The sequence below is a fragment of the Hemibagrus wyckioides genome, linkage group LG03 (assembly GCF_019097595.1).
Source record: "Hemibagrus wyckioides isolate EC202008001 linkage group LG03, SWU_Hwy_1.0, whole genome shotgun sequence".
NCBI lineage: Eukaryota > Metazoa > Chordata > Actinopteri > Siluriformes > Bagridae > Hemibagrus > Hemibagrus wyckioides.
The window spans coordinates 13,126,650-13,141,036 of NC_080712.1; the positions used below are offsets into that span (position 1 = coordinate 13,126,650).

Consider the following 14,387-nt stretch of genomic DNA (forward strand, 5'->3'; position numbering starts at 1 on the left):
CTGAGCTGCTTAATGTTCTGGTGGCTTAGCTTTAAAAAGAAGTTTAGCTTTAACTATTGTACTGTGTTGTAAATTATTCAGCAGCAAGCTGTCTTGTAGGACAGAATAACTTGCTCCTCTGTGGGAGAGACAAGCCTTATGTTGTTTATGCAGACACAGGTTCTCGAACATCCTACAGTTACCTTCCCCTTGGCTCTAGTGTAAATGGTTCAGGGAATAGAGCCACTTGACTGGCTTTATTTTATCTGCTGTCTCAGCCCAGTGACTAACCACAGACTCCCAGGAGCTTCGTTGACACACCCCGATCATGTCACGCTTCAAGATACGTCAGGTTTTAATGCACTTCATGCCAAGTGGGGGAAGTAACTGAAAGGCCTAGGGTATAAGTATAAAAGTGTGTCTTATGAATATGGCAGTGTTCCTAATGCTGTAAACTACAACTGCATCCTGAGGGACTGGATTGTGGTCTGTTTCTGTTGCCTTTGGCAATGGTTCAGAAGTAGAAGAGCATAAAGTCCAGCATTTAGTATCCGAGTCCTTACTAAATTCCTTATCTAGCATTTGTCAGGCCATCTGTAACTTGGAAAATTAGGCAGTGATGAATTACCTGAATCCAGGGACTTATCTGGGACAGTTACCATAGGGAACTAACAGGATGCAGGGAGCTATTTTATTTACACTACAGAAAGTAAGTGTAGTTGGGAACAAATAGTTTGGTTAATGCATTGGGGAAGTGCACATTTCTATGATGTATAATCCAGTCATAGGAACAGTGTTAATCTCTGTTTCCTCTGTAATGCTAAACAGAGCTGATCAAACTTCATATCACACAGCCATGTTTCATTACTGAGCTCTTCCATTCTCCTATGATGTCTTTTTGTGCATTCTGGTGGCACTGGTGGTGTGGGGACAGCTATCAATGCTGCTGAGAGGTTTCTGACATTCCGTTATCAGGGTGTAAAGGTGAGGTACAGCATCCCTTGATGGCCCTGAATCATGCTTCGTACACTTCACCCTGCAGCTTTGCTTATATGTCAGTCATTGAAGGTAGCTTGTCTTAAATTGTATTTAGCATATGGAAACATAAAGTTTTTTTGTATAGAGGTTCGGGAGAATGAAACATTTGAGTACAGTACGGTAACACTAGGTAGAACATATATAGATATATAGAAAGTTATAACCAAAAGGATCAAAGCTAGGTTAAGCTATATGCTCCTCTCTTTTGGACCACACAATTACACTGTCCACTGTTTTGGATGAACCAATTATACTGTCCTTACTTTAGGTCCATGTGATTACATATCCTTTATTTAGGCCCATAAGATTAAACTGTCCCCTTTTTTCAATCACTCAGTTACACTGACCTCTCTTCAGGACCACCCAATTATCAGTCCTCTGTTTACAGTGTCCTCTCTTTAGATCCATGTGTTTACTCTGTCTTCTCTTTAGATCTATGTGTTTACAGTGTCCTCTCTTTAGATCTATGTGTTTACAGTGTCCTCTCTTTAGATCTATGTGTTTACTCTGTCCTCTCTTTAGATCTATGTGTTTACAGTGTCCTCTCTTTAGATCTATGTGTTTACAGTGTCCTCTCTTTAGATCTATGTGTTTACAGTGTCCTCTCTTTAGATCTATGTGTTTACAGTGTCCTCTCTTTAGATCTATGTGTTTACAGTGTCCTCTCTTTAGATCTATGTGTTTACTCTGTCCTCTCTTTAGATCTATGTGTTTACAGTGTCCTCTCTTTAGATCTATGTGTTTACAGTGTCCTCTCTTTAGATCTATGTGTTTACAGTGTCCTCTCTTTAGATCTATGTGTTTACTCTGTCTTCTCTTTAGATCTATGTGTTTACACTGTCCTCTCTTTAGATCTATGTGTTTACTCTGTCCTCTCTTTAGATCTATGTGTTTACAGTGTCCTCTCTTTAGATCTATGTGTTTACAGTGTCCTCTCTTTAGATCTATGTGTTTACAGTGTCCTCTCTTTAGATCTATGTGTTTACTCTGTCCTCTCTTTAGATCTATGTGTTTACAGTGTCCTCTCTTTAGATCTATGTGTTTACTCTGTCCTCTCTTTAGATCTATGTGTTTACAGTGTCCTCTCTTTAGATCTATGTGTTTACACTGTCCTCTCTTTAGATCTATGTGTTTACTCTGTCCTCTCTTTAGATCTATGTGTTTACAGTGTCCTCTCTTTAGATCTATGTGTTTACAGTGTCCTCTCTTTAGATCTATGTGTTTACAGTGTCCTCTCTTTAGATCTATGTGTTTACAGTGTCCTCTCTTTAGATCTATGTGTTTACAGTGTCCTCTCTTTAGATCTATGTGTTTACAGTGTCCTCTCTTTAGATCTATGTGTTTACACTGTCCTCTCTTTAGATCTATGTGTTTACACTGTCCTCTCTTTAGATCTATGTGTTTACTCTGTCCTCTCTTTAGATCCATGTGTTTACACTGTCCTCTCTTTAGATCCATGTGTTTACTCTGTCCTCTCTTTAGATCTATGTGTTTACAGTGTCCTCTCTTTAGATCTATGTGTTTACACTGTCCTCTCTTTAGATCTATGTGTTTACACTGTCCTCTCTTTAGATCTATGCGTTTACACTGTCCTCTCTTTAGATCTATGTGTTTACTCTGTCCTCTCTTTAGATCTATGCGTTTACACTGTCCTCTCTTTAGATCTATGTGTTTACTCTGTCCTGTCTTTAGATCAATGCGTTTACACTGTCCTCTCTTTAGATCTATGCGTTTACACTGTCCTCTCTTTAGATCTATGTGTTTACTCTGTCCTCTCTTTAGATCTATGCGTTTACACTGTCCTCTCTTTAGATCTATGTGTTTACACTGTCCTCTCTTTAGATCTATGTGTTTACACTGTCCTCTCTTTAGATCTATGCGTTTACACTGTCCTCTCTTTAGATCTATGTGTTTACACTGTCCTCTCTTTAGATTTATGCGTTTACACTGTCCTCTCTTTAGATCTATGTGTTTACTCTGTCCTCTCCTTAGATCTATGTGTTTACACTGTCCTCTCTTTAGATCTATGTGTTTACACTGTCCTCTCTTTAGATCTATGTGTTTACACTGTCCTCTCTTTAGATCTATGTGTTTACACTGTCCTCTCTTTAGATCTATGTGTTTACTCTGTCCTCTCTTTAGATCCATGTGTTTACACTGTCCTGTCTTTAGATCAATGCGTTTACACTGTCCTCTCTTTAGATCTATGTGTTTACTCTGTCCTCTCTTTAGATCTATGTGTTTACCCTGTCCTCTCTTTAGACCTATGTGTTTACACTGTCCTCTCTTTAGATCTATGCGTTTACACTGTCCTCTCTTTAGATCCATGTGTTTACTCTATCTTCTCTTTAGATTTATGCGTTTACTCTGTCCTCTCTTTAGATTTATGCGTTTACTCTGTCCTCTCTTTAGACCTATGTGTTTACACTGTCCTCTCTTTAGATCTATGCGTTTACACTGTCCTCTCTTTAGATTTATGCGTTTACTCTGTCCTCTCTTTAGATCTATGTGTTTACCCTGTCCTCTCTTTAGACCTATGTGTTTACTCTGTCCTCTCTTTAGATCCATGTGTTTACTCTGTCCTCTCTTTAGATTTATGCGTTTACTCTGTCCTCTCTTTAGGCCCATGTGTATACACTGTCCTCTTTTTAAGCCCACTCAGTTGCATTGTCCTCTCTGCCAGTTACAATGTCTTATCTTTAGGACCACATGTTTACACTGTCTTTTCTTAGGACCGCTCAGTTGCATTGTTCTCTCTTTAGGACAGGTCAATTACACTGTCCTTTCTTTAAGACCGCTCAGTTAATGGTCCAGCTGTCAGTCTTTTAAAGCTTTGGATTTAAACTAAAGTTATAGAGCTTTAACTTCAACTTTACAACTAGTATGCTAATTAAGACCACCCAATTACAGTTTTCACTGTTTAGAAGCTCCCAGTATCACTTTTAGGACCACAGAATTACAATGTTCACAATTAGGACCATATAATTGCAGCATCCACTGTTTCGGTCCACTCAGTGATAATAAATACTTTTTTAAGACCATGAAATTCAATTAATATACAAACACTGGGCATACTAATAGCTTATTTAAGAATGTAGTCATCAACATTACATTTTTCACTAATTAATTTAATTAGTTATTAATAAGTTAATAAGTATTAACACTATTTGCTGTTGTCTGCTTGTTGCTAAGCTACTCACAGTTGATGGTTGTTGTTCCTGTACTGAAATTTCATTCCAAAATATTGCATGAATGTTGAATGTTGTGATGAACTTCAAAGTACCGGTAGCCGGTGAGGCCTGTAACTATACACACATGTAGCTTTTTATGATCTTCCTATGCTCTGACAGAGCCAACAAAAACATGCATTTGTGGTGGAATCAATGTTTATGTTCCCACGACACATGTTGAACATCCTGAGGTTTCAAATGACATTATTCCAGTTTGCAGATTATTACAAACACGGTACCATGAATGTGGCATCATTTCTTCTGTGTGTGAGGCACATCAAGAAAGATGCGCAGCATGTTGCTGAAGGCTTTTATCTGCAATGGTACAGTCTTTGGAAAAAGACAAGCTACTGGGAATTGAGGCTAAAAATTTTTTAGAACTTGTTCCCTTTGTACCTTGTATAAGTAGTAAATATTTCTAAATTGTCCGATTTCAAGACACAGACATCTCACTCCAAAGTGTTTACTTGTTGTGCAATAATCTCTGCATTCCTGTAATCTCACCATATGTCTGTGTGTGTGTGTCAGGAGAGTATGCCGAGCCTCTGTTGACAGTACTGACATTAGTCTTATTGAAAGAACATCTGTGCCAGAGCAGCTTGCAGACAAGCATGAAGAGGATTAAAAATAGATATCAAACTGTCTCCATTGTCAGAATCGTCTGAAAGGGTCACCAAGCATCTAAAAAAATCTGGACACAGCCCCTCCTACCTAACCCTTCATGCGTATGCTTCGGGATAGCCATATTATTCATCCAGCACCTGTGTGAAACTGACAGGACGAACAGAGGGTGTTTTTGTAACTCAGCAGAAGTTTTAACTGTACAGTAATTAGTCATGCCTGCAGGCACTTTATTGCCTTGTCTTTGGATGACATTTCTTAATATCTCTTTCTGGATGACTTACTCCATGGCTAAGTCTACATCTTCATCTATTACTGTTGTCATAACATGGACAAACGGGCCTTTAATGATCCATGTGGCAGTTGCTTAAAAGTTTGTGTTCGATTGCATGAGATTGTAAGGATATAGGATATTAACTGTAACTTTTAGCCTTGCCTTTGACCACCTCTTAGTGCTTTATATCTCAATAGTCAACATCATCAAACCCCAAATGAAACATAATGTCAGTTGGGATATAAAACATGATGGGATGTGCTGTTATACAGAAATAATCAAAACCATTAATTATTGCATTACCTCTCCAAAGTTTTCTAATAACACAATACCCTAAAGTATATTTCTCTTATATATATACTGCAATTTCTCAAGTAATCATTTTTTTTAAGAAGTATGACACATCATATATTTTATCAGTGTATAGTTATGTTTAATGTTGTGGATTGCCCAGGAAACGAGTTGGTTCCTCTTATTACTTATGTTACAGAAGATAAAGTGTTATTCCCTTAACAGCCTTTCTCTCTCTCTCTCTCTCTCTCTCTCTCTCTCTCTCTTTCTCTCTCTCTCTCATAAAAAAGACAGAAAAAAATAGCTTGTCATATTACCAAGAAAATGCAAAGACTCTCCTGTGTTAGAAAACTTACAGCTTCTCCTCAGATTGTTAGAAAATGCAGGCACTGGAGACTCTTTCCTAAAGGTCCCTGTGTAATATGTTACTACTACAGAAGCCAAAAAGTATTACAACAAGTGCTTAACATAATCCTTCCATCCTTGAATAGAAGCTGCCTTCAGAACAGTGCTGTTATGGAAAATTAATCAACATCTTCTGAACAATCAGTATCGAGTGTTTAACAGCACTGGCGCATGAATATATCTAAATTACGCCTCCCCGCATTCACGGTATTGTGTTATGTGTTCCCTGATCAACAATTAGTCGCAGATCCCATAGAAAACATCTGGGCTTATTTGGAATAAACACTGGTTTCTTCAGTTCCTAACTGGATTGACGCTGATATTAAGGCAATGGGTGGTGTAACCAAGTGTTGTAATTTTTGTCTGAGGAGTTTCCACTGATTAAGTGCACAATTCACATTTATTTCCCCTGCTGTTCTAGATAATGGCAGAAATCTTCTTTGGGACAATCTGCTAAGTACAAAAATTTTTGTGAGTGTACAAAAGATTTGTGTGCCAGTGATTTAGGCGTGATATCACACCATTGTCACACCACTGAGGTAATCAGTGGAAAATCCACTGCTGTAGGTGACAGAAAAGATGAACTATCTGACGAATTACAAGGAACAATGATCTCAATATCCCTAGGTGTTGTTTGTGAAATTCCATGCAGGGTCTTTATTATTCATCTGTATTTTTACCTTGTCATTGCCTTGTAAATATGCATGTATATTTTATATGCAAGGTACAGGAAATGCTGAATTATTTACACTTTCCCCCTCATGCACACTGCATATGAAAGCCTACAGATGCCTGTCTTGAAACTGACAACAAAGTCAGTCTAGCTTTCTTGTAGATTTGCTTTTGAAAGATCCTAATCTTCACCATGTTATTTTTAGGGGTATTTATTCTGAAGGCTTCATTTGAAATACTGTCATTGCAGTGTCCAGTTTGTGCGATCACAGAGGAGGCAGATCAGGGCGGGGTAGTAGATGATGTCATTTAAGCCTTTCTGCTGATCAGAGCTGATATTTGTAGTGAACAAAGCTTCTGTTATGATTAAATTTGAGCTTAAATATGCAGGAATTCAATCAGCACATCAATCAATCAACAATCTTATAAAAAGTTCAAACATTAATGTTAATACTTAAGGAATGCTACAATACATTAACTTAGTGTTCATAAGACAGTGACATACCACATGACAAAAAAATATAAGTAAGGAGTAAAATTTTAGGCCCAAAGAATTATTATTACATTGTTTTAAGAAAATAAATCAACAACAGCACGATGTGATACTGATAACAGAAAGTGGATTATTTTCCTGTAAATTTATGGCCAATGAATTGGAGGAGAACTCAATTGCCGAGTTGAGATGTTCGGAAAATCTGTCTAGGGAGCTTTCACAATGGCACTTTAGTCTGAAATGTCATGTGGACCATGGTACAGAACCTGAGACAGAATCAGTAGGAGGTGATCTGAGTTTGGTTGCACTAGAAATGTGCCATGATTCCTGTGAATGTGAACTCAACTCATACTTGGGCCCGCACTTTTTCAGGACATAATGTAACTAGAGCATGTGGTTTATCCAATGACAACATCATTAGTTTCCATGACACACAGGTACCATAAGCAGCAAGGTGGACACAGAAGAGGTGAGGTGCCTTACTGTGCATAAAAGATATATATTATTAGATTATTTTAGATAAAATATTGTGAGTCATGTTGTATTGTGTTCTCCATGCGTTTGTGATGGATGCAAATGCACAGGGGATTGATAGAATCAAGTGAATCTGAAACCAGACAAAAATCACACTCAACTTTGGACCACTGCAAATTGCCTGGTGTGAAAACCACCTAGCATGCCTCCTGGATGCCTCCTCAGGGAGGAGTTTCAAGCATGTCCAGTGGAGAGAAGAAGCCTGAGGTAGATCAAGGACTAGATGGAGAGAATATGTCTCTCGTCTGGCCTCAAACAATCCCCATAGAGGAACTAAGGGATGTCTCAGCATCTCTGCTTTGACTGATGGCCTCCATCACCTGGATCTGGATAAATGGAAGAAAATGAATGATCAATGACTACAATTTTTTAAAATATATTTATTCATGAATGACTGTATTGTGGAACAATTAATGTAATAGAACATCCACAAGATTAGATAGTTAGTTAATAATTAATTTGTACAATATATCAGCAAGAATCCCTCTGTCGCAAACTAGCCTCTCTTTTTCTCTTTCTTATAGTTAAAACAACAAAAAAGTGCAGCTTTACCTGTTACAGGGAAACCAAAGCATGTAAAACCCTCTGTCCTAAAGACTCTCTAGCGGCAGAAAACGTATAGACCGCTGCAAAAGCTCAGACACTGGAGACTCCTTCCATAAATTTTAGATAAACATATTCTTACAGACAAGACACTGCGACTGAGCTGTTACAGTAGGAATAATAATGCATTATAATGATTGTACTTTTTGTTATAATCAGACTACAGTATGCCCCAAAAATCTCCATACATAGGGGAAATTACCACTTTTTATATATTTATTTATTTTTTGACAAGCAACTTTATTTCACACACATCCTGTACATGATTGACATTTCTTTGAAGACACAAACAGAGATGTCTCTCTAAACAGTGTTGTGTGTAATGTGCTTTCGACATGTTTCTTTGCAACAGCATCTCAATCTGGCCATGAGAAACATTTTTGGAATGCATTTTGCTTAGAAATTTACCTTTTTGGGGCACAGTCTATTGCCAGAGCAATTTTGTTATAGAAAATGAATACACAACCTTCAGTTCTGAGAATTCAACCCTGTTGTGGTATAAAATATGCCATTGTTTTCCCCTCGGTTGCTATTAAGACCAAATGTATTTTGCAGCCATCTTTGTTATTAAGGGCAAAGCGATTTCCTTTCCCTTGGTTGTTGTTAAGGGCAGACATGGTGAACACTTCAGTGAGATTTGCCAGCACAGCGAAAATTCTGAGCGAGAGATTCTCAGCACGTTTGTCTCAGGATGGGGATCATGTGTTTGATCCTGCCATTGCATCATGGCACAGTTAATTGGAAATAGAAAAGCGTTTTGATACTCTTGCACCGAGAATGGAGCTTTCAAGCAGCTCTGTCTCGGGGCACACGCCTCATACATTAAACATGGCAGTAAAAGGTAAAACGCAGGTAAGAGGAAAAAAAAGTGCAAAGAGTCAGGGACGGAAGACTAGACCGTCCCCTGGGTAGGTTCTTAGAGAGACTAAAAGTACATGCTGAATTTAGTATAGCTGGTACAACAGTCACAACTTTAAGCATATACACATAGGTCCACAATTATGCACCAAATTATGCACCTGATTATTTTTCAGTGACATCTTTTAAATGGCAATATATATATATATTTACAGTATGTCTATATGTGTATTTAACTACCAGTAGTTTAGCAAAAAGTTGCATATATAAAGATGCTTTGTCCTGGTCAGGGTTGTGGTCAATCTGAAGCATATCAAGTCAAGAAACTTATTATTATCATTTCAACAATATAAAGCTGATGCAATACATAGTGAGATGAAACGTTTCTCAAGGACCCTGGTGCTACATAAAACAACACAGAGCTAAGTTCTTAGCCACGTAAAGTGCATCGTGTGCAACCTAGTGCAAACAGACAATACAAAATACTACAAGACAGATATACAAAATAGTGCTTTCTAGTATACATTCTGATTATTGTACATTACATTATGCAAAGAAAATATACTGGAAACACTGGGTGCAAGATGGGAATACTCCCTGAATGCGACTTTAGTAGGAGAGCAGCATTCACAGACATTCACAAACTCAATCACACATAGGAGCAATTTTAGCTAATTCCCCAACATGCACTTGAATATAGGGCATGTTGGTGGATACACACACCCACCCAGCCACCCACCTACACACACACACACACACACAGGGGAATGGCCATCCCACAAAATGCAGTTTTTGTTATTACAGTAGAAATGATGTCTCCTCTTTAATGGTTCGAACTGGACATTGCGTACAAAAAACAGCCCCCACACCTACTGTAAACTATCCTGGTGCATTAGTGATGTTTGGGGCTGTTTTGTGGCTGGTAGTCCAGGGACAGTTGTGAAGATTGATGGCATCATGAATTTTACTATATTCTGGAATATTTCAGGTACAAAACACATTTGCCTTTTCCGGGAAAATAAGACATGCTGTAGATTGAAATTTTAAAAAGACATTCAAAGCAAGAAGGGAATTGCTACAGGGAGCCAAAATCAATGTTTTGCAATGGACGTCTCCGTCTCCAGACATGAGCCTATCTGAAAATCTTAAAGAGGAATGTTCACACGCACACATCTATGAATATATACATATAGCAGCTTGAAATGTTTTGCATGGAACCGTAACTTTATACATCTAATTTATTATTAATACAGCACACTGTATAAATATTCTGGAAATGAAATGGAATTAATGGAATTTTATGTAATTTTTCATCTTAACAAATTCACATAAGCATTGTATTGAGTGTTAATGTGAAACCCAGTTTGTATATTCTGTATATTTATGTTTACATTGAAGGTGTCAGTGAAATACTTTCAGCATTTCATGATACAGTATTTATGACACATCACACATGACTCTCGGAACTGTCTTATTGTGTACATAAAGAATCTTGCAGATGATGTTAGGCAAAAGACTATCATGGAGTTAATGGACACAGATGTGATAGCGTGTAGCAACACGAAGCTTGTGATGAGCAGAAAGAGCAATGACATTACCATCAGATGAACACAACAACTGGTCATTTAAATAGCAGGAAACAGACTGTTCTCACATATTGGTTAAAAATGTCTGCAGCAGTCTGATAATGACATCACTTGTACTCTTTCAAGGACTGTAGTTTGAGTGGGTATGTGTGTGTGTGTGTGTGTGTGTGTGTCTGTGTGTGCGTGTGTGTGTGTTATGCCACTATTTCTAGCTTTATTTCCTAGGTTCTGGCAGAACTGTGGCAAGTTTGATGTATCTCAGCTCAAACAGAAGGCATGTCAGCACTAAACACTTCAAAAAACTGTGAAGGAAAATCTGCTCTCCCAAAATCATATGTTATTTTGATATAAATTGAATCCTCTAAATCCAAAAATCCAAGAAATGAAATATCCCTACTCAGGGATGGGCAAATATACATAAAAAATGTAGTGTGATTCATAATATTAAATCTTCAGTAAGTGTAAATATAACTATATTTTAATGATTTATAAAATAGTGTAAAACAAATAATATTGGTATAAAATGTAAAAGCAAATCTATAATATTAACAATAATAATATTATTAATAAATACAATATTTTGTAAATATTGTAAGAGGTACACAATATCAGTGTTGCCTCTGTCACGATTTTGAAGTGGTAACGCAATTCGATTTTTATTTCATGAAGTGCAAAACAAACAACCAAAAACTCTGAACAAGCAAGAACCATAAACTATAGACTGTGAGCGAAGCTGTGGCACACACAGCAAACACGACAATGACAACAAAATGAAACGTACAAAAACTTCAGTAACTTCAGTAAGATTGATTATTAGGGGTAAGAGGTGTGAGCAATACACTAACACTAGATTATACACTAACTAGATTATACAAGATTATACACTAACACAAGGTCCTTCAGAAACCGCCCTGTTTCTATGGATTAAATAGTGCAAAAATGTTCAATTAAATGTCCCTTTAATTTCTAAAGTATTACTATACCAAGGATGTTACCCTGGGGTTTTATTTTATTCCAGTTTGTTAGCGAGAGCTTATTAAAACTCTATGACTACAGCAGGTTTGTCCTGCGGAAAACACATTAGTTAAATTGTGAAATCTTATAAACTCTTTTTAAACCCTGAGCACCAATAGGCATTGTTTTCTGCAGCATTTTTCTGCAACATTCCACGATGATTCATTCAGGCAGTTGTTATCAGTGCTGTACTGTTCACAAACAGAGGGTGCTTTGGTGGGAGTGCATGCTCTAAAAGACACCAGAATAACATCATGGTAAATAAGACAATGTAGTATTTTATAGAATTTGGACCGTGATATACAAATGACTGAATGGGATTTTATATTCTATACATTTCTCAATAACGTTGTCCATTTTGTTCAGAGCTTAGAAGCTGACAACAGGTTTTTTTCCCTTTTAAATATGTATAATTTCTATTTGTGTAAGTAGCTCAAATATATAAAATGATATTAAAATGCCTTTTTTTAGGTTCCAAGCTCCATATTGCTTGAGCCCACCACTAGCTGAAGTTTTTAAACATGCTGTAAAATAAAAAACGAATGTTGTAGTTACTCTAGATTTGGACTTGTACTATACTCCCTTGAAAGTTTACTTTTCTTAAATGGTATTTCATATGTTCGATATGAGAAGTCTAGCTAATTATGCAGGCTTACACCAAAATATTAATGACTTATATCTACTGGCTGATGCACTCGGGTTTTGAAGAAATGTAAGACAACCCTGTTTCAGGGAAACAGGCATAGATCTATCATACGTCTGTGCACTATGTACAGCAGAACCGATCCGCAAATTGAATATACAGATGTACGCATGAACAGTGTGTTCTTATTTGATATACAACCTCATGTGGATGTGTGGGTAGATCTGTTTCTTCCATATGCTGACAGTGAACTTTCTCATCTCTGTATGGATGTCACACTCCCACAAGTTATTCATGCCAAGCTGACCCCTTGAGGTTTCTCTCTACTTTCACCTTTTCCTTTTTTCCCCCCATCATGTTTTCACTCTTGCTGTTAGCCTGTCAGGGGCCGGTGAATTCAAGTGTATCAGCAAGACATATGAGACACAGCACCCATTTACTCTCATTTTTCAGCTTATTAACTGTGTAACACATGGCCATGCTTCTGTTTATCCTACAGATCATTATAAAGGGCATACTCCAACACATTTACTGTGCTGTGAGCTGCAAAGATCGTTGGATTTGATCAGCTTTCACTACAAATATTTAGCATTAGGAGCTTCATCATGCAGGTCTCTGGAGTATACTATTCCTCTTTTTTATTTTTTCTACACTCCTGGGCCCAAACCTAAAGGCAACTTCAGGGCCTCTTACTGAGTATAATCATAATTTGCTGTCATTAATTTTGATCAGAAAAATTGGGCAGGAAATAAGATATTTTCTCGATGTTCTACCTAATTATTATTTTTTTCTCTGCTAGGGTTTTAAGAAATTAGCTAATTATTACAAATTTTCTAGCCAGTTTAGGATGTAGTCAGCGAAAGAAAGAAATAATAATTAGTCCAGATTTTAACTGACAAATAATAGGCAGGCTTTTACAACTCAGCTTGAGATTAGAAGTATTTACAATTGCAGTTAGTAGCCACAATTAGTTAATTAATTTTAAACTAAACTAATGAACTTACACAATTACATAATTACTGCTCTTGTTTATAGAAAATGTTCTCAAATTGGGATATGTGAAGCAGAGCCAGAAAAATTGCTACTATGCTTACTTTTTTTTGTACAGTAACATGTTTTGTTTCAGCTGGGCAAAGACTTTTGGGTTTGATAATGAAAATGAGACAGATATATCAGAATTTTAACGTTTATTTCCTCATATTTACATCTAGTGTTAAATAACTTAGAACTTGGTGCATTTTGTGTGAACCCACTCATTGCTCAAATGATCAAAAATCCTGGAACATTTTCCAGGAGTTCCCTGTAGATTGATTGTGTATTTCAAGTGCAGAGTTTATTGAACAGCACATGACACCAGATTGACTAAACAGCCGGAAAACAGGCCAAAACACAAAAAGTCAGAACCATTTGTGGCAGCAATTCAGATCATTAGGATGTCCAACACGAAAAAACTGGTCAGGTCAGAATTTTAGATTGTAAAGTAGACAATCCTTCACAAAGATTGATTGGAAACTACTGCTTATATATTATCTCTGAATGAGGATGTGATGGAAATCAGGTTAGTTAGATGACCCCTAGAGGTGGGATGAAACTGAGGTGATGGGGAACGTTGGTGGTGTGACCATTAAGGCAGTGGTGGTGAGATCATTAAGGCAGCTTGTGATAAAAGTCAACAAGAACTTTTCAATGTAAAACAGACCCAAGTTGACTATTTTCCTAAGCAGTCCAATTAACTAGCTAGCATTAGAAAAGAGCAAAGCTCAATGAAATAACACAGCATTTAATGTAGTCTATAACACAAGAAACCATTACGCTAGTTCTGAACCTAGTGTAAGTTAGTCTAACTTATATCTTCTTTAAAAAATCTTCATTTGCTCTTACAGGTTTAGTAACCCTGCAGTCAAACAAACAAAAAAACTCAGTCCAACGAGTTAGCTAGTGTTTAGCTTGAATCACTGTTTTTCATTTTTCAGCTCCAGATGGATAGAGGATCTGCTGATCCTGATCTATCATGATCTTCCCAAGACACAGCTCTAACCTGGGAACCTTTCAAGTTGCATTCTTTATTCTTTTCAGACCACAAGGGGTGCCTTGCAACTACCAGTACCACGTACTTACTTTTTTCGTTGAAGAAATACAAATACAA

General features: G+C 37.2%; 1 protein-coding gene across 1 annotated transcript in view; it reads left to right on the top strand.

The window, feature by feature from the left end:
- dntt (deoxynucleotidyltransferase, terminal) overlaps positions 1–14,387 on the top strand; it is a 122,621-nt gene that overhangs the window by 45,079 nt on the left and 63,155 nt on the right. The window lies entirely within an intron of this gene.